General features: G+C 41.0%; 1 long non-coding RNA gene across 2 annotated transcripts in view; it reads left to right on the top strand.

Moving 5' to 3' along the window:
- LOC146594073 (uncharacterized) overlaps positions 1-18,168 on the top strand; it is a 108,997-nt gene that overhangs the window by 19,053 nt on the left and 71,776 nt on the right. For both annotated transcript variants that reach the window (XR_014896256.1, XR_014896257.1), the window contains one exon: positions 12,267-12,426. This is a non-coding gene — a long non-coding RNA (uncharacterized LOC146594073). The remainder of the gene's footprint in view (positions 1-12,266; positions 12,427-18,168) is intronic.

Here is an 18,168-nt window from a genome sequence, read left to right as displayed (position 1 = left end):
TGCCACTCTTCAGTGTATTTTGCTCGAGGTATGGCTTCTTATATTGCTTTACCTGGCATTTGGCAGTTTGTTCTTCTGGGACACCTGTTGACAGTAGCGTGAAGTAATGACTTTGGTATTACAATATTTAAAGTGAATATTTAAAGTGATGGTTGCTCAAAGGACGTTCAAAGCTGGTCAGAGTATAGCCTTTGTGTTATCRGAAGTAATGCTAATATGAGATGTTTTTGGTGCAGGCAGAAAATGTCTGTGAAAGCCATTTGGTTGACATATTTTCRTCCAAGCATTGGTAGTTCATAGCGTGATCTTATGCTACAGCAGCAAACTTCTTCAGTACTCATGACTCTACCATATACTGAATTTTAGTTCCAGCTAACTCTCCTCAGCCCCATATTGCATGAACTGCAGGGGTTGAGTACACACAGCGGAAAGTAGAATTCTGTTTTCCTCCTYCTCTTCAGTCTCTGTGAAGCTCTGCTGCTAGTARTGGCATTATCCCTCGGTTACACCAGATTTGGGCTTGCTATCTTTTGTTTTGATAATAGATCAGAATGAAGAGGGGTGATTGATCACTCCCCAATCCCTCTTCAGGAGCAAAATGCATGTCAAAAGGTCGCTTTAAAAAAAATGCTTAGTTTTCTGTCTTCATTCTCTCCTGCCTTGCTGTGATTCCAGCCGTTAAAATAGCTCTGTAATTGTTAAAGGCTGTTCTTCTAATAGTGGTATACAGTATAGAAAGCAACATGCCTTAAGTGAGGAGTAAGCAGCTAGGTTTCAAACACTCACTGAGCTGGATCCTTCAGGCAACTCTTTAAGAGTTTTGTACCAAGAGAAAAGGAGAAAAGAGAGAGAAAGCGGAAGGGAGTTTTTATGTTGAAATCTTTATTTAGTTCCAAAGGCTTAGAGCAAAACATCAAACATAGAATGCCTCGTACAAGCCAAGACAGGGAGTAGAATTTCCATTTTATTCCAGATGAGAGTAGTTCTTGTTATAAAGGGTTTGGGTGACAAAGCTGAACGTACTTTATATTTCTACTACGATCTATTTTAATTATCCATGTGTAGATTCTTTTGTAGGGTTAACAAGGAATTTGCTAGAAGCCAGCTTGCGAAGGCTTGAGTTGTAGTTTTCCAGCAGAATCCTGAAAAAACACTGTCATAGGCAATCAATGTCCTTGGTGAGGTGGCCTGTTAGTGGAGTGTTTACTAATTGGGATCATTCTGCAGCAGATAATTGTTTATGACACCCACATTGATTGGACTGCCAGTATCGTCCYATCCTGCAAATGGTCCGTGACAATTTTGATGAATTTGAAGTTTGGAGTCTGAGTAAATCTACGGAAGGAAGAAAAATGCTTCCCCTCAAAAATACATGTAGAAAAGCAGAGCTCTGCCCTGGGTCAGCCTCCARGAATGGAGCCACATGAGCATGCAGACATGTTTGGCAGTTACCAGAAAGAGAGGCCACTCAATGAGTCTTATCAGACTCTATTTTTACCTCTTACTTTTAATTAAGAGACCGGGGGAGGACCAGCTATGCCAGATTAAAAAAGGGAGAGGTGGTTGAATCTGCAYAGGACAGTGATGTCCTAACCAAAGACTCTTGAGTTTACTAGGAAGCTGCAGATTTATTAAAATATCCCTGGAACGAGTTCAGAGGCAGGTCAAGCCTCCTTGCTGGCAGACACTAGCAGAAGCGATGTGGATGACTCCAACAAACAGGCAGTTCTCTGAGCCTGAGAGCAATGTATGAGAGCTGCAAGCRTTGTTTTGCAGAGGAGCTGTAGAGATTGTTTCAGTTCTTGGAGCCACGACGAAAATATATAAACTGCAACACTGATTTGTGTTAGAATTAAAAAAAAATCCACAGAAAGCTGCTTTGTCAGGCCACAGTTTGGAGCACCTGGTGCCAGATCAATGCCRTCAGCCAAACAGAGTGAAGTACTGAACAGGTCCCAAATCACTCTGCTGGCAAATTTCAGGTCTAGTAAGTCATCATGTGTCCACAGTACTATAAATTAAGGCCAGATCTAGGATAACAAAATTGTGGAATCGTTCTAGYTGGGGCCTCTGCTCAAAGCTCATCTGTCCTTCTGGCCCTGGCATAAATCCTATAGTCAGGATGAGCACCATACCATGTGTTTTCACTCATTTGACAGAAATGAGATTGTCTGCTTTGTCTGGATTACATTTGTACCAAACCAAGGTGAGCTGGTGATGCCGCAGGTTTAGTCTTCGCAATTAAGAGATCAGAGCTTCAGCTGGATTCTTTAAGCTCCATGCAAGCACACAACATTTGCCAGATTTCAGGCTGAAGATAAAGTTGCAGACTGATCTCAGGCCACAAATCAATGGTATGAGCTTCTGGACTTCCCTGTTTCCAAAAAAGGTCTAACTGGTCAACATTTTTTTCTGTGCATATTTCAGGAAGAATCTAGCAAAATTAGTACTGGATACATATCAAATCTAAGAATCACTATTATAATTCCCATATCCACTATCTGGACATTTTGATTGGGCAACAATTAAAGAAGCACTGTTCTGTAATAAGGTTTGTCAAGGCAGGAAAGTTATTAGTGCTGTTAGGATAGAACCGATATGCATGTTCTTAAATCATAAGATGAGTAGAGGGTAAAGCATAAGAGACAAAGATTCAAAGGCGTCCAAGGTGGTAGAGTTAATATTCCCGTTCAGAACAAAGGTCAGTCATCTTCCTGGGCCAGAAACTATTTCTTGAGACAGAGAGCTCTTCTGTGATAGCCCTGCTTCATTCCACAAGCAAATGAAATTCTAGATGCAAGTATTTATGGAAATCTATGAGAAATAGTCCAGATCAGAGCTTTGGAAAAGGGGAATCTTTTATATCAWCTCCAATTTCTTCCAAATCCTCCCTGCCCAGCTTAATTAACTGCATCTAAAAATATGTTCCACATTTCCCCAATAGTAAAATCCAGAATATTCTTCTGGTCACACAGCATCCCACTGAAGCCAGCAGGATTGCACAGGATTGATGCAGTCCAGCCTTTTGGCTCCTCTCGGAGAATTGACTARAATGGGATCAAGGACTTGGTTTCTCAGTCTGAGCACTAGTTACAAGAGGCGATCATTGTTATGACTCTTACCAGGGGAACCTATCGTCTCAAGCTCAACATTGTGCACATCAGATTAACTCTGATAATCTTTTGGAGCTTTAGCAGATTCACAGGAAAGGGTGGAGCTGGAAGGATTCCTGGAGGCTGTTAAGCAAGCATCCAGCATTTCTATTGCAATGAGCTCCAGTGCATCTTCACTAAATCTGTTTTAAGTTGTTTTTTAGGGTCAGTGGAACACAGTATAAATCCCAGCTCACTCAAGTCCTGCAGGCAGAGAATTTGGGAAATACATATGGAAATACTTTTGCCTGGTGTTCTCTTCTCTGCTCCCCTCCCAAATGGATCATACATTTGTGTTGTAGTATAAAAAAGGAAAAACCTCCAAGCCTGGAGTAATGTACACAATTCAACAACACATGAAATTCAGAACTGTGCGTTAGTCACATTCACRTTTAGCTTGCAGGTTTGAAACCCTGCAGGTTGGCTGGCCTTTGTTCTGGTGTTAAGTAGAAGGGGGCATTCCAGCCTCTTGATGCAGAGTTCAAAAGCTGCCTCAGGTAACAAGTGCAATTGGCTTTGGAGGCGACACTGTGTTCTGCCTTTGGGGTATGGTGGAAGCTACTACATAAATTGGCCCTTTATCAGGCTGTTCAAAGTTTGAAGAGCAAAGATTCGGTAGGTCACTGTGAAGGGCTGCCTGCAGGCTCAGGAGTCCAAGACTGGAAAAATGATGTTACTGCAGGTCAGAATCCAGCTGCATTGGCAGGTCCGGACATGAGGAGCAAGTTTTATATACATCAACTTCCCCTTTCCTCTTGCGACCATCCAGTTTCCAAGCCCCTTGTTTTCATTAGTGTTAGCTTATTTGCAGATCTTTTTTTTTTTTTTTTTTAAACGGCATTTCATGTTGGAGAGCTTGTCTCTGATGTATCCTCGTGTGTTGGACTGTCCTCAGTGGTTACCTTTGTCTGGGATTCACCCGTTCATGTGAGTGCTGCAGTTTCCTTGCCTCTGGCTATTCAGACTCCATTCTCTGCTCCTCTTTCAAACTATACAAAATGCTGTTACAAGAAGCTTTTATCCTGCTCTTTTCCCAGCCAGTCTTGCTTTCCARGGCTCTGCAAAGGCAAATTAAGCCACAAGAGGCTAACACTATTCTGCTGACCCTTTGCAGCCTGGTGCCATAGGCACTTACTTTCTAATATCTACACTGGCTTTAGTTATAAACACCAGATGGGTGCTCTGGCAAACCAGAGAACAAATTTATTTGCACTAGCTGGTTTGCGTCAGGGTTGTAGTCTTGTGTAATCCAGTCCTAGCAAGATATGGCACTAGTGATGGTTGTACTGTAGCTGCAGATCTGGCTGTGGCTGTTAGTGTGTGAAAGTATCTTCAGATGGACTGGCCTGGGGGCTGGTAGCTGTCCAGGTGTGGTATATGGAGGTTAATGAGGCAGCAAAATTCACGCTAGAGAACCTGGCAAATAGTAGATAGTCTACAATATTCTGGTCATCAGGTAGTTGAAAGTGCACCTACATAGCTGGTATGAGATATCCTTCAGCTTCCACATCCCAGTGTGTCATCCCAGGTAGCACCTGGATTTAGGATGTTCTGTCTGCATGAGGGATAGGCAATGAGCATCCCAAGAGTGATTATAAACCCTCCAGAAAACAGGATCTCAAGCAGACTTTGTTAGAAGTGAATACACTGGGTTACTCGGTGAGACTACCCATCACTGGCCAGTGAGCCTAAACTTTAAAGTTAAATGGTCCAAATTTCAGAGAGTCCATAGGTTTTACACAGCTGAGTGAAATGCCAAATTCTGAGGGCATATCGGAGGTATAGTGCTGGATTAAGACCTGTGTATATAGTGATGATCTGTTGCTGGTGGGTCATCCAAGAACATTTTCTATGCTAGCTCAGCTTCTGATGATGCAAATCATTAATAGCTGTTGAGGTGGTGGAAGAGTTTGATCCTGTGAGGTCCTCTCCAAAACCTAAGCAAGAGAATAAAGAGGTCTTTTAACAGAGAGTGGAATGCAAATGCTGAAGTGGTAAATTCATCACTCTCACTTGCAGAATTGTAGGCTGACAAACTGAGCCCACCACCTGAAGAGAAAGAGAGCATGGCCTGAAAGGCTTTCATGTAGAATACAAATACAGAGGTGCAGCGGAGGGCATAATTTTCCAGCTCTGTCAGTTGGAGAGAAAATAATTTAGGCAACAACACTGAATTTAACTTGTAGTTATAAAGTGTATATTGTTCTTGTAGGGCCACACTGGGGTTTTAATGAAGCGAATGGCAAAGCTCCCACTAAGGGGTTTTGGCCCTTCGCAACTGCAATTCTGGAAGTTATTCTGTTATGTGTTATATGTAGGGAGAGGAAAGTTTTCAATCTACCATGCTTTGATGCAAACAGCTTTTCATATTTATGTCAAAAGGATGAAGTGTGTCAGGTAAACAGCATGCATACATTTCTGAAAGGTGGGGTTATTGAATAGTACCTTAGAGTTTTAGTGAGAAATCACAGAAGCGACTTTCCAAACTACTCCCATGCCTCTGGCATATCATATCCAAATTTATGGAAAAAACATGGGGTAGGCTTTTCAAAGGCATTAAGCGTGCAGCCCCGATTAAGGACTATGTTACCTCAAATTCAGTGGAAAGCCAGGTGTCTAACTCGGACAGTCCCCAATGTATCATAGTTACAGTTAGGTTTGCCATAAAGAGCAGTATTACTTAGGACACAGTGAAAGATCTCAGCAAAGTTCTGCCGATTCATAAAGGAGCAGAATTCAGCTCAGCTTCTGACCCAAAGGCTTTGACACACTAGTTACCGTTTGTCAGTTGCACAGTAATAAAATTGTAATAAAAGTGTCGTTTGTGTATTCTCACCCTGTGGCAATCTGCAAGAAATGAAAAATAATTTGAGTTAGTGTTTTTCTCTTTAACTCATGGGAAAGCTACCCTACATTTAACAAAACATCCCACAGGGGCAAGAGCATGCATGTGGATTGAGAGAAGCCGATGTGCTGCAGTTTATGTTGCAATTGTTTGTGTGTCAAAGCTCTGCGATACAGGAATTTCTCTCTTTTTATTTATTTATTTATTTATTTTTTCCCTCAGATTCTCTGATCTTTTCTGGGGCTTCCTTTAAATTGCCGTTTTCCCTGACAGAAAGGAAAAGGGATTTTTATCATGGCATTCATAGGCGAATACTGAAATTGGGAGTTTGACACCCACATGTCAAACCCACGTTTCTTCTTTCTATACGCCTGACTCCTGGAGATAAGCTATATCCCAGTGTCCTAAGGGAGCAATACACATAGCTGTGTTTGGCCATGGTTTCTTTCCGCTTAGAACAGCATAATGCAAGCTGCAACTTTTGTTTACGTTAGTGATTGCAGTGCGAATAGACTGGTGCTCGCACAGCCACTGGGGTTTTGTATCTCCTGTCCTTTAAGATGGGCTGTAGCTAGAAGATACCTTTAAGATCAGATCAGAGGCACCTTCCAGTTTAGAGCTGGACCCTCTGAAGCAGTCCAGCTTCTGAACACCTGGTAGGCAGCCTCCAGTTCAGACCATGTAAAACACTTATGCAGAAATGGTGGCGATGTCCGGCTCTTTCATACTTCTTTCACTAATAAGAATCGTTTATTCATGTAAGGAAGGTGTCAAATTTAAAATGAGACCTGTGCAAACAACGTAATGTCTGTGATATGGCAGAAGCTGTGGTGGCTTCTGAGCATGTCCAGGAGGTATAAAGTGTTTCCAGAAGCATGGGAGGCGCAGAGGTGGCTGGAGTGCCAATGGAGAGAAAACACGGTGTCTCCTTGCCTCCAGAGCTTGAGAACACTTACTAAGCCTGCTAGCGAGTGAAGCTGGAGCTGCTGGGGCTGCATGAGTATTTTCTCTAGTTAGATGGTGGGGGCTTCCGTATGGACTAGCTGTGCAGTGAGATCCATGGAGAGCTCGTGCTGCACGGTGGAGAGTGACACTTTGTCCTGAATGGTCACTGTCTGGGGTCACTGTCAGCAGCAGGCTTTTGCTTCTCTGTACACTAGCAGTAACTAGCTATTAGATGAAAAGGCAGCAAGTACTAGCACATTTGGTTTAGATTTCATTGAAGTGGGTGTATTTAGTTGACTATTAAGAGGAATACAATTTCCATCATACAAGAGGCAAACTTGGAAAATAACATTTTTTTTCAGTCCAAGGGGTGGGAAAATGAAACTTCTATAATGTTCTGGAGGGGAAACACCACTGGCTCAGTGTACTCTATACTTTACAGCAAGATAGAGGTAACGTCCACCTTCTAAAAAGCTGTGTAGGCCCTTGCTTGGGTGGGGACCAGCTCTCTGGCTTCATGACAGTGCTCTGACATAGCAGTTCCAATTTCCAATAAGCCAAATTTTTGAAAATACAATTAGGAATACTCTTTGAGAGACCCTGAGGTTAATGTGGGGCAACAAGTTTTATCTAAAATGACTTACTTCTTTAAAAGCAGTATTTAATGAAAGGATTGCAGTCTTTCTTCAGTTCAGCTACGTAGTAGCAAAACAGTATTTTAGCCAGTCTGGAGGCAGCCAAGTAGTTCATAAAAGACTTAGTAACTTAACATGATCTTTCTTGTATAGAACTTGCTGTTCTTTGATCCAACTAACTCAATCCAGGAGGGCTTTAAAAGGAGAGAAATAAAGTGTTTCTAATTAAAAATTTGAAAAAAGTTTTCAGGAAAAGAAAAAACAGCAGAAGAACATCAGTGTAGAATGACTTAATTTAAAACGTTTCCTAATTCTCCCCATGTTTCAACATGAAAGGTGGATCTATGGCCAGTTTAAGTATAATCATTTGGCTGCTGGCCCACACACATGGGTAGTGAGCCAGTTTCTGCCCTAACTCCTTTCTGCAGCTCTGCTGCTCTACAGTGTGGCAAGAGGAGAGAGATGGAATCCGAGCAGCCGCATTGCAAAATAGATGGTTGATTGGATACCATTTTTACAGTTGTAGGGTGTTTACAGTTGAGAGAGGAAAGCAGCTAGTTATTTTAGGATAAGAATAAATCCTTCAAAAGAGGATTTCTTCAAAAGAGGAGCGACCAAGAGTGAAAAAGTCTTTGAGATCTTGCAACTTGCATGCTTCTCCTTGTCAACTTCTTAAGGTGACAAATTAGGGGAAAGGTTTTTTTGCTGAGGGGAAAAAAAAAACTTATATGATACTTCCAAAGTTGGTTTAGGCCAGGATAAAACTTATTTGATCTCAGATTTCACTACAATTTTGATCATTCCCTCTGGCATCTGGTGCCCATTTATAAGGTACAAAATACGGAATCACTTAAAAGTATGCACAAGCAAATGTGAAATTTGTGCTAAAACAATGCACTTGGGGATTTTAATAAAATAATTGACCCCTTCCTTGTTTGTCTGTCTAATGCTCACTTTGTTCTTCTAGATCTCACAAGATATTAGATTTACTTGCTAGAGAAGGGCTGCAGACTAGAGAAAACAAAAATTTGCTGAGAAAGCAAATTGCCATAAAGAGCATAAGCAAGGTTAGTGGAAAAATCTTGTTCTCTCTGGGCAAGTAGTACTTATTCTTGTGATCCACACCAGATATTCTTCAGCTATGGGTTCTTGTTTTTCTCTCCACCCTAGAAGATTTCTTTTGACTAGGGCTGTTCTGCTTTACTGGTTTTACAGATCTGATAAAAAAAAATCTGAGAGCCATTTCAGATAACAGCATATCACTACTGAAAACCTTTCACCTCACAAATTCCCAGTTACCAAAGAGATTTACAAATGGTGGTGACAACCCTAAGCTCTTCTGCTCTTGTTTTGCACATTCTATCATGCTGGAGGCTTTTTATTTTTTTGCAGGTAGATCTTAGATTTGTAACGTAAAAGAAAGTTGGTGAGTGTTTTGTGGCTGTCAGACTGAAAAGAAGTGATGTGCCTCTCTGACTCCTGGGCAAGTTATTGTGTTCAGTATAAAATAAATGGTCAGTACTTCAGAATGTCTGTGCTTTCCTGTGCTGGGGATGGATGAAACCTGTATACTACCACCAAGGCTTGAAATGCGTGTTCTTCAGCCCTGAGTATGCAACTCTTTCAGGAAACTAGGAGTTTAGTGTGGAGCTAAGCCGCCTGAGCGCCTGCTCTCGTGCCCTAGTGCCTGGAGAGAGCTGCCAGTGGATTTCACTGAACTGCTCTGACAGCGGAAGCAGGAGCTTTGGTTTCCCAGGCATGGAGAAGAAGAGTAGAGGGAAGGTTGCCCTGCTCTTCATTCACCCTTCACTTAATTTGTCCACTAGGTACCAAGGAGTGAGTATATCATGCTGCAGCTGCCTTGCAATAGTCCAGTATAAAAAAAAAAAAAAAAAAAAAAACAGTAGAAAACCTGGCCAGATCTCTGTTAATTGCAGAAGAAACCCAGGGAAGAAAAGTGCAGAAGACAAGTGCAGTGATCAGGGCTGATTAAAGCAGAAATACTAACAGGAAAGAATGAAAAAAAAAATCTGATTCCTTTGGCTGTAAATTTACTATTCTTGCCATTACTACTTGTTCATTTCTATCTCATCAAAAATTTTCTATCCCTTTTCAGTGGTGTCTTCTCATCTGCATCCATTGCTCATACTCAATCATCCCTGACTCTGAGTGAAACTATTTTAATTAATAGGTGCAATGATTTCAGTATTTTGCCATTCATTTCCAAAGATTTTGCTTGTGTGACCTCTCCTCCCCCCCCCTTTTTTTTGCTTCTCAGATGCCAAGCAGGTATTTGGATGCTGTAACCAGGCTTTCCTTATGCTAGCAGAACAGAGCATAATGAGCATGGTCCTGTTCATATCAATGAGCATGTAGTCTCTCTGTTTCTCAGGCTGTTAGTTTTTTCTGTCCTCAGGAGCAAGTGTTCAACAGAGGAAGGACTGCACAGCTAGCCCTTGATGGAGGGCATGTCTTTTCTTGCTTGGAAATCCCAGGGTTTGAGGTCTGATAATTAAGTGTTTCATTAAGTACTGTCTGATGCCATGGTGGAGCCTAAAAAAGTATGTGCTGCGCATTAGGGCACTTTCACATGCAGGAGCTGTAGGCCTCTTAGAAAAAGCCACTGGGGGAGAGCTGCGGCTGCTGCATAGGGGAAAATCTTTGTTTGAAAGGATCTAGTGGGTCTCGGAGAGAGGAAGAGATGCAGCTGAGAGCAGCATGTGTCCAAGTGACAGGCTAAGTGCTGCGTACGCATGCTGCACCACATGCTGCCTGTTCCCCAGGAACCTCCTGAGCGGAAGCAGAACACAGCTGAGAATAAAAGAACTGTTCTTGGCGGAGGAGGAGAAAGAGGAGGATATTGAGGAGGGCTAGAAAGTCCCAGGCAGCTGGAAGACTGTCAGAAGTGAAAGACGTGACTGGAAGGGTCCCAAAGACATTAAATGTGGGAGGAGATTTCCTCTGTATGTTTAGATGAACTTGAAGGCGCTTGTGGGTGGCTGATTCCCTGTCATCTCCTTATCACCATATTCAAACACCTCTTCTTCAGAGCCATACCAGGAAAAAGAGATTTCTGAATGAATCACTTGCACCAGACAGTTATGCTGCAGAGACCCTAAGTGCAAGGCACTCTTGTCCTGTGGCTTGATGTAGTTAATACTTGTCATCTCTACTCACAACCTTTTTGGTCCTGAGAAGAAACCTACTTATCATGATCAAAATAGTCTTATTTTAGAAAGAACCAGAATAAGAAATCCCTTTTGAATGGCAAACAGTTCCAATAAAGGGAGTTAAATCTTAGAAAAAGACTTCTAATGCCCTGAAAGTACCTCGCTGCTGACGGATTAGGTTCCAGTCAGTTATGTCTGCTTTGTATTGGCCAGTCTGATTTTCCTAGGTACCAGTTGGGTCTATGGCTTTTACCTGTGCAAACAAGAAATTTTTTTTATGAAGCTAAGAACTCCCTGTTTAGGTGCCTGTGCATGGGCAGAACATGTGTGTGGTCATAGTTGGGTAAAGAATATTTTGCGATGTGTAGCCTTTCTTCTGCACCAATGGAGATGACCTATGGTCTCTGCTTTTCTATTCAGCCTGTTGTTTATTATTCACAAACAATTGAAATAGCTCACATTTAAAGTGTTTGCTCATCTTAAAAACAAGACCTAATCAAAGAGGTACTCTCTGAAAGAAGTTTTCAACAATAATTTACTTCACTGTAATATGAACAAGCTTGAACTGAAACTTTTATGACCTATGACTTGTCAGATTTTTCTTCGCAGACCTTAGCCTTTAGCACATTTTTCATGATAATACAAACCAATCTGTTTATTATTTTCAATTTAAAAAAAGTAAAAAATATTGCATCTTTACGAAAATTGCTTCGTTTTTGGGGCTGTTTGAGTGGCCAGTGCAATATATCATTGTTTGATCTGGCACAACCATCGATTTATAAGCTAGTATGTGTCAAGCTAGTTTTTTGGCAAAACTAAGACGACACCTGGTTTAGTTTAGATTCTTTGCTATGTAATTCTAAACATCACTTGGTCTTCTTGGACAGAAACTTAGGCTAGAATCCAGACTTAAGAATGCTGCTGTCATTCATAAGATGCTCTAGGCCTCCGTTCTCAAGGTTCATGAGATTGAGATCATTTTTTTTTTTTTTTTTTTTGATTCAAGTCTAGGCATAAACCCAAAATAGGACTTATCAATCCAGGCAACTCTTCCTGAAATTGCCAGAAGACCAAAAGAGGTAGCAGCAATGCTGTTAAAGAAAGTTTGCTGACAAGCTGTAGAGGAGTAGGTCATTTAAGAAGTTGTCATAAAACTTGAGAAGATAGCACTACACATGGAACAGTGTTTGCAAACAAGAGTTAGAGACATTGTATTTCTGGAGTTACATAAGTTTAAAGGAGTACATGATTGACTCACTGTTTTTAAAGAAGTTGAAAGGCTCAGTTAAATAACAGTGGAATAATGCCATTACGAAAGTGTCTTTCTAATTTACTAATTCCTGCTCACTAGAGCTGATAAAGGACATACTATTTCAGTATTATATTTCAATATAATTCCTTTTTTGAATCAGTTGCTATTAAACAAAATTCAAGATGTAGATGAGAGTGTTGCTTGGTTGTAAAGTCAAAGAGTTTATGTTGATTAATTTATATTAATTTCAACTATAATTGTTTACAGGTTTCAGAAGGGGCACTGGGATCGTCATTGTCAAGTAACCGGATTGATGAGAGCTGTAGTACACAATACTATGCTCATGCCCAAGTAGGTACTTAAGTTTGATACTGAAGGCAAGAAAGAAGACAAAACTCTGTGGATGAGAGAGAGAGACAAGGATGAGGTAAGGAAAAGAAAGGTGTAGATTGTCAACGAGTAAATGCACATTAAATGTAAAAGCACATTAAAGGCAGCAGGCAGTCTCCTGTTGAAATATTTTGGCTGTACATTGTCAAGTTTGGACAATGGAAGTGGCTCTTTTGCCGCTAATCATGGCTGTTTTGTGAGCACAGGCTAGCGAAGCTATGGTGGTGACAAACTGAGGTTGGACAGATCAGGCAGAAAGCTGACCAGCTGTGACCAGCTTACATCAGCTGATCATATGCTGTGTTCCTTGTTAAAACAGTGCTAGTGGTCCATTCTGCCCAATGACATCATGCCATGGCATCAATAGTGTCTTCAGCATATAATAGGGTTTTTTTCCCCCCCTTTCCGGTGGATCTTCTTTTGTTGAAGAGAGGGACTCTTTTGCAATAAGCTGACCAGTTGTCTAAATAGACTCCAGCCCATCTTGATTATTTTTCTCTTCATCCTCCTGGTGAGGGAGATAGGTGGTCTGAAAAACACAATCCAAGTGAAATGGTTCGTACCCAGAGCAGTTAAACAAACCTATGCTTTGAGGCCAACTTAATTTTCATAATTTATCTTGTAATGTAAGCCAATGCAGTAGTTTAAGACAATTTACTTTAAACTTTGAAGGGCAAAGGACCTGTATATTTAACCACAGGCTAAGTCAGACTTAAGTACACTGAAGTCAGCAGTGACTATTGCCTTAGTGACCTTGTATCTCCTACTAGGCAAAGTCCTTCTATTTCTACAGCCTGCGTTGTGGCACTCCTCAGTAATACAACCTTCACAGTGCACTGGGAAAAAGAAATAGAATTACGTTATGCATAAAAGAGTGGTTATTAATAGCAGTTACCAAAGTAATGAGCAAACCTCTGCATCATCATTTCTAGTGTTTGTTAGGTACTCAGTTGTGCAGTAAATGAAGAGTTAGGCACCCAAAACTGGGCCTGACAACAGCCAGCTTGCAGAAAAGACTGTGAAAGCAGCTAGAAGAAATATCAAAGAGAAAAGTGTGTCTGAAATATTTCCCCTCAGGTTACCTCAGGTTGTTCAAAGTACCTGCCGAGTTGTGTTTAACCAGCTTTATGATGTTGTGCTTCACAGTCTGAAGCAGTTTGGTACACTTTGGTGTTGAGTTGCTCCATCAGATAGGCTTTCTTTTAAAATACAGCCAAATGAAGTCACTGTACTGTGTCTTCTCCGTAATAAACCTCAACTTGCAACACTCGGTGAGAAGTGGAAGAGGTGAGTTTTAGAACTGCTTTAGCCCAAAGGCAGTTTCTAGTCCACCTTTTCCAAACGTTGAAGCAGTTGGGAGCCAAAGGGAAGGAATGAGAGGGAATCACTCTAGCCACAGATGACGACATTCCTTTGGCTTCCAGTGGTCCCCATTCTTAAAGCTCTGTGTCTGTTTAACTGGGTGACTCTTAAATGCAAAATACAGAAACTGTCCAGTTACACAGGATTTTTGTGTCTTATCTATTTTGATGCTGGTATCCAAAATCCATCCAGCTTGCACTGTAGCACTAAATGATTAGCTGGATGTGATCCTAAATACATTTTTCCACTCAAAATGTGAAGTGTCATCTTACCATTAATTAAGCGTCTTCTCTGATGAGATCATTCCTTTTTGTAGTTGTCTGTTACCAATTCCAGGCTTTTTAAATTAATGGAGTTACATGAATACGCATGATAAACACCTTCACTGAAAATCAGGCAGTAATTGTAGCAGTCCAATCTCTGATAGTCAAAAGGGAGAATGTTTAAATTTGGGGGGCTGAAAAGGTAGATAAGAACCTAGGGGAAGGGAAAGAAAACATTATTATCAAATTCAGTAAGGGGCTACATTTTTTGTGTTTTTTTCATTAGATATTCTTCCCTGTAACTCATGCAGAAGTAGTGGGACAGACTGTCCCCCACAGTATCATTTCATTAAGCATATATTGGGCTTGAAGTCTTACCCAGTGAGAGAAAGCAGGATGTTGTGGGTTGGGAACGTTTCATGTTGACTCTGCATGGACTGAGTATTCGGTGCTTGAGACAGTGAGACTTCTTTGTTTTTGTTTTTCCTGTGCAAGTAGATAACTGTCAGATGCAGAATTTTCCAGTTACTTTTCTTAAAAAATAAAATTGTGAACATCTTCCACTGTTTTTAAATGCAATATTTAATTTGGACACAAAAATGGAACTGTTTAAAGAGACTGGGATAATAGTAGACTTTAATAGATTAATATTCTATAAAAAATGCAAACTCTTTGAGCTGTTTGTTAGACAGTTATCAGTTTTCTTTGAAGGACTTGAATGTCCTTCAGTCTCCCAAATTTATGGATTTGCCAGTTTTAAGGATCCTAAGATTTTTTATTATTGGAACCTCAGGTTTCTGAAATACTGCTTCACCTTTAACTCTGCAGGGCTTTGTTCAAAAGTAAGTATTTCTTGGAGACAACATGCCAACACTTACCTAATACACAGATTCATAGTAATAGTATTCATAATAACAAAATGACTCAAAAGGCTTGCCTCAGGCTTAAGAATGTCCTTTTACTCTGCGCTCAATTACATATCTTTGTTCTGCTCCATTAAGACTTCTCTGCCTCCTCGTGTACCTGTTCATTACAATCAAGGAAATCGGTTTTGCATATCTATCATTGACATTGTAAGAATAAAGAGAGTGCAGGCTGTTGGAATGACTAATTTAGTTTGTCTTCCATATGCGATATGGAGTCCCAAGCAAGGGTCCTTGATGCTCTTGAACACTTGTTACATGAGCCCCTCACAATGACGTAGCACTCTCTGTAGAGCTACTTCCAGTTCTCTACATATCATGCTAAAAAGTGTGGCCTATGCCAGAGGTGGAAGCATAGGTTTGTTTTATGACTGCGCTACACACAACAACACAAGCTAGTAGATTCTGCTTTTTATTTGGTAGTAAGCTTGATCAATAGCTGCTAAATCATTTACAGAAGAAAAATAAATGGGAAGAAAAATTCACATTTATATTCCAGCTGTGCAAAGGGACCTTGGGTGTCCTCCCTCCCTCCCAGAGCTTGTCAGCAGTAGGAATTTGTAGTAATAAAAGCCAGACTTATTTCTAACACAGGTGTTTCTGGAGTGATTGTAATCTTTGTGATTAACTGCATCTGCAAGAGATCTCATCATTACAAGCAAGGTAGAAGTTATAAAAGAAGGTGCCCCTAAAGCTCTGAACTCACAATTAAAATTATATTATAGGCTCTGAGCCTTGTGAGATTGCAGGGAAAGTTTGTAAATGTACTAAAGTTAGTTCTAAAGATGTCATTTTGTCACCAAGGTCCTGCAATACTGCAGCAACATAGTGGACTGGCAAAGACAAAAAAGCCTGATGCAGCTCTGTAGTGCTGAAATCCAGCTTTGGGAGACTAAGCTGCATTATTAAGACAGATTAGGGGCCCATATCAAACTTTGAGTCTCAGCAGGCTGTCCTAAGTCGTCCGCTTCATTAAGGAAAAGGCTGCAGAAAAGTGCTGATCCTGTAAAAATAGTATTTTGCTGTTTACGAAAGTCCCTAGAACAGCAGCCTTGGAGACTGGCATCTTATTTCCTCACACAGAGCAGAAACATAATGTTAGGTACGTTGTAAACTGAATGGCCTAACCAACAACAGAAGTTAATCGAGATGGAAACTAATTCACAGAGAGCGTGACCAAGGCCACATTTTCTTTTAGCCTTGTAGTTGAAACATGTGAAATATTTACAAGTGGCTGTTGTTCCAAGTTGAAGTTTAGTGAGAGCAGGGTATATTTATACATGTAGAATGTGTTTGCTGTACCCTATCTAGAGGTTTTCACAGTGTTTATGGCTGCAATCTGAGTACAGTTGTCGCATGAAGGTGAAACTAGGAGAGGTGGAATGGACCTCCACTTTCCTCTGGCCATTGCAGTCCTCTCTTCTGTTCACCCTGCCTGCTGCTGGCAGATCTTATTTGGGATCTTTCTTAGGTGCCAGTGAGAAATTTATTTCACATCACTGCTCTGAGCCCTTTGGTCATAACTGGATATTGCTCCTTGCAGCAAACCTTTGAGGTGAGAAGTTATTCCCGTACAATCAGGTGATTACAATAGAGATTATTATGGGTTTCACTCAAGAATCCAGGACATCTGTGAGGACTTGAACCCAGGAGTCCCAGTCAAAAGCCCTGTCTTTGAGGTCATCCCTTCTGCATCATGCTTCATGGTGTAAAAGCAACTGACGTATGAATGTGTGGCACAAAATTAAATTAGTCATTCTCAGCTAGTGGCATAACAGGCCTTTGATTTTTGCATTATTACTTGTAGAGAGACAATTGGAAGGAGCCTTTCAATGTGATGCATCCATGACCTAAATTCAAAAGGTCTTCTAAGTTGTTTTTTGGAGAAGATCCAGCTGTAGAAAGAAACTTTGCCAAATCAGCTTAGGGAAAGTTGACTGAGGTGTTTGAACAGAAAGATTGTTCAGCCATCTATGCAGCTGGCTCAATAGAGGAAACAGTTATTCCTAGGTAATTTGAAGCAAATACGTATAAATGTATGTATTTATATATACTGCACAATCCTTCTAGCTGTCACCATTTCTGTCTGTGAGAAGTCTGAAATCCAAGCGTATTAGGAAGGAGAACGCAATTCTAGAAATTCAGTCCCCTCCCCTCCACATTATCTCCTATTTGCTCAAATGAGTATATGGCTCTGGATATTGCTGAGCTCTTGTTTCCCATATACTGATGAGCTGCCTTAAAAAGCCATGCCAGCTATCCTTTGCCTCATCATGTGCCACGAAGAGAGAAAAGCCATTTAGTTTAGTGAACGTAGTTGCAAAATCCACAGATCGGATTTCATCAACAGTTAAACATCAATGCAGATTCACAGCATGTACTTGTTAGCAAAACATTTCAAGTGCCCCATTCTTCATTGATTTGCATTGTGGGACTTGGCACCAGCACCAAATTTTGTATTTGTTTTGGGGTACCACAGGGAAATATCTACCCCCTGAGAAACACTTACCCTTCCCTGTCAACCTGTCGCTAATGAGGTAATAGCAAGACACAGCTGCTCAGAATCTGGCTCTTTTTTAAATAGTGGTAAATGAAGGGTTAAACTGAGCCCCTAGTACTTGTTCTTCCAACATACCCTGCACTCCTCGCCCTCTAGGATTTATGGTCATCTAGTCATATGTTAAAAAGATTACTGGAAAAATATGTAAATGAAAGTTAATAAGTGTAGCAGAGTGGTGTAAAAGCAGACTTATTAGCAACAGAATCCAAGGCTCTGCACATGCTACATTTCTGTTGCTGGAAATATCATCAAAGAGCTTTCCAGGGCTCCAAGGCCCAGATGGATTTTACATTTCTATGCACCAGCCCTGAGCCAAATCTGAATTCACAGGTGAAGTCAATGGCACAGCTCACAAGGAGGTGCCTGGTTGCATGTCTCAGTCCCTTACCCCAGCTGGAGTTCTGCATCGCAGGAGAAGTGGTGGTCTCCTCTGAAAGGTGGTTTTGGAGAGAACTTTGCTTCAGCCTGCAGCCTTTTGGATAATACCAAAAATGGGGCAAAGAACAGCTTTGCTTCTGCAGAGGGAATTTAATGAAGCTGTGTCCTACAGGCTGAACATATACATCACAACTACTTTCTCCAGCCCCATTAGAGCTTTTTCTTTCTAGAGGCTACATGACTTTTTGCCAGCAGAGCTGTGCTTGAACCATATTCTTTTCTCCTATTGCTGG

The sequence above is a fragment of the Rhea americana genome, unplaced genomic scaffold (assembly GCF_003343005.1).
Source record: "Rhea americana isolate MKP2758 unplaced genomic scaffold, rheAme1 scaffold_27, whole genome shotgun sequence".
Lineage (NCBI taxonomy): Eukaryota > Metazoa > Chordata > Aves > Rheiformes > Rheidae > Rhea > Rhea americana.
Note: the sequence above shows the minus strand (reverse complement) of the source record. Positions and strands in the feature narration are given on the sequence as shown.